Raw genomic sequence first — 2,308 nt, 5'->3', positions numbered from 1 at the left:
TTTCACATTTCGGAACTTTTATTCCCACCATTACTTTGGGCTTCTGGTTCATCATTTCACGCTGTTTTACAAATCTTTGCCGCTTCACTTTTAATCCACAAACCGTGGCTCGCTTTCGGGTGGGGGGGGGGTAGCGGGTTTGGGCCGGGCACTCGACATCCCGGTGTGCGACCGGGTTCGTTCTGGTACCGCTCGGTGCCCCTCGTCCTGCTCTTGCCGCGGAAGCAAACCAGACGACCGTCGGTCTCACGCCCGAGGGGAGAGGAGGCGGAAAGCGGTTTGCAGCCTTTCGCTGTACCTCCGGCGGGCAGCGCCGCACCTCCGAGTGCTCGGTACCGTTCGCTGCGCCTCGTCCGGCCGCACGCAGCGAGCCAAACCCGGAGGAAATCGGCCTGTGCCTTCTCGAGATATGGGCCTCCGGGTGGGACGGACAAACCGGGGCCCCGAGCTCGCTTTCGGCGGCCCGGCACTCGACTTCCCGGTGTCCGAACGTGATCCTTCCGGTACCCTTCGGTGCCCCTTGCCCGACTCCAGCTCCCGTGCTGAAGCGGAGTCGGTCGGCCTGACGGCCGCCGAGTTAGCCAGCGGAAAGCGGTGCGCAGCCTTTCGCTTGCAGCTCCGGCGGGCAGCGCCGCACCTCCGGCTGCTCAGTGCCGTCCGCTGCTCCCCTTCCGGCTGCACGCAGCGAACCATACCCGGAGGAAATCGGCCTCGGCCTTCCGGAGATATGGGCCTGCGAGTGGGACCAATAAATCGGTGCACATTTCCGGCTCGGTTTCCGGCCTCGGCACTATCAGTTCACGCCGTCCGACCGACGTCGTTCTGGCACGGTTCCGTTGCTCCTTGATCCGGTCCAGCCACGGTAATCAGCCGAAGATGGTGGGGGGGGGGGACACATTGCCCGCCGAGTTAGCCGGAGGAAATCGGCCTCGGACTTCCTCAGATATCAGCCTCCGGGTGGGACAGACAAACCGGGGACCCGAGCACGCTTTCGGCGGCCCGCTGGTCGACTTCCCGGTGTGCGACCGGGTTCGTTCCGGTACCGTTCGCTGCCCCTCGTCCTGCTCTAGCCGCGGAAACAAACCCGACGACCGTCGGTCTCACGCCCGCGGAGGGAGGCGGCGGAAAGTGGTTTGCAGCCTTTCGCTGTACCTCCGGCGGGCAGCGCCCGACCTCCGAGTGCTCGGTACCGTCCGCTGCGCCTGGTCCGGCCGCACACAACGAGCCATACCCGGTGGAAATCGGCCTGTGCCTTCCGGAGATATGGGCCTCCGGGTGGGACGGACAAACCGGGGCCCCGAGCGGTGGCACCCTGCTCGCTTTCGTCGGCCCGGCACTCGACTTCCCGGTGTGCGAACGTCATCGTTCCGGTACCCTTCGGTGCCCCTTGCCCCACTCTAGCTCCGGTGCTAAAGCGGAGTCGGTCGGTCTCACGGACGCCGAGTTAGCAGGCGGAAAGCGGTGCGCAGCCTTTCGCTGTCACTCCGGCGGGCAGCACCGCACCTCCGAGTGCTCGGTACCGAACGCTGCGCCTCCTCCTGCCGCACGCAACGAGCCATACCCGGAGGAAATCGGCCTCGGCGTTCCGGAGTTATCCGCCTCCGAGTGGGCCTGACCAAGCGGGGTGAACTGGAAATCATTAACCAACGTACTTCCAGGTTTTCACCCGCAGAGGGCAGCACTCTCTTCTCCGTTTTAAACTGGGCCGACCCGGCTCCGTTTCGAGACCCGGCACTCGACTTCCCGGTGTGCGACCGGGTTCGTTCCGGTACCGTTCGCTGCCCCTCGTCCTGCTCGAGCCGCGGAACCAAACCCGATGACCGTCGGTCTCACGCCCGCGGAGGGAGGCGGCGGAAAGTGGTTTGCAGCCTTTCGCTGTACCTCCGGCGGGCAGCGCCGGACCTCCGAGTGCTCGGTACCGTCCGCTGCGCCTGGTCCGGCCGCACACAACGAGCCATACCCGGAGGAAATCGGCCTGTGCCTTCCGGAGATATGGGCCTCCGGGTGGGACGGACAAACCGGGGCCCCGAGCGGTGGCACCCTGCTCGCTTTCAGCGGCCCGGCACTCGACTTCCCGGTGTGCGAACGTGATCGTTCCGGTACCCAACGGTGCCCCTTGCCCCACTCTAGCTCCGGTGCTAAAGCGGAGTCGGTCGGTCTCACAGACGCCGAGTTACCAGGCGGAAAGCGGTGCGCAGCCTTTCGCTGTCACTCCGGCGGGCAGCTCCGCACCTCCGAGTGCTCGGTACCGTCCGCTGCGCCTGGTCCGGCCGCACACAACGAGCCATACCCGGTGGAAATCGGCCTG

This window comes from Heptranchias perlo, unplaced genomic scaffold (genome assembly GCF_035084215.1).
Source record: "Heptranchias perlo isolate sHepPer1 unplaced genomic scaffold, sHepPer1.hap1 HAP1_SCAFFOLD_525, whole genome shotgun sequence".
NCBI lineage: Eukaryota > Metazoa > Chordata > Chondrichthyes > Hexanchiformes > Hexanchidae > Heptranchias > Heptranchias perlo.
This window is presented reverse-complemented; position numbering follows the sequence as displayed.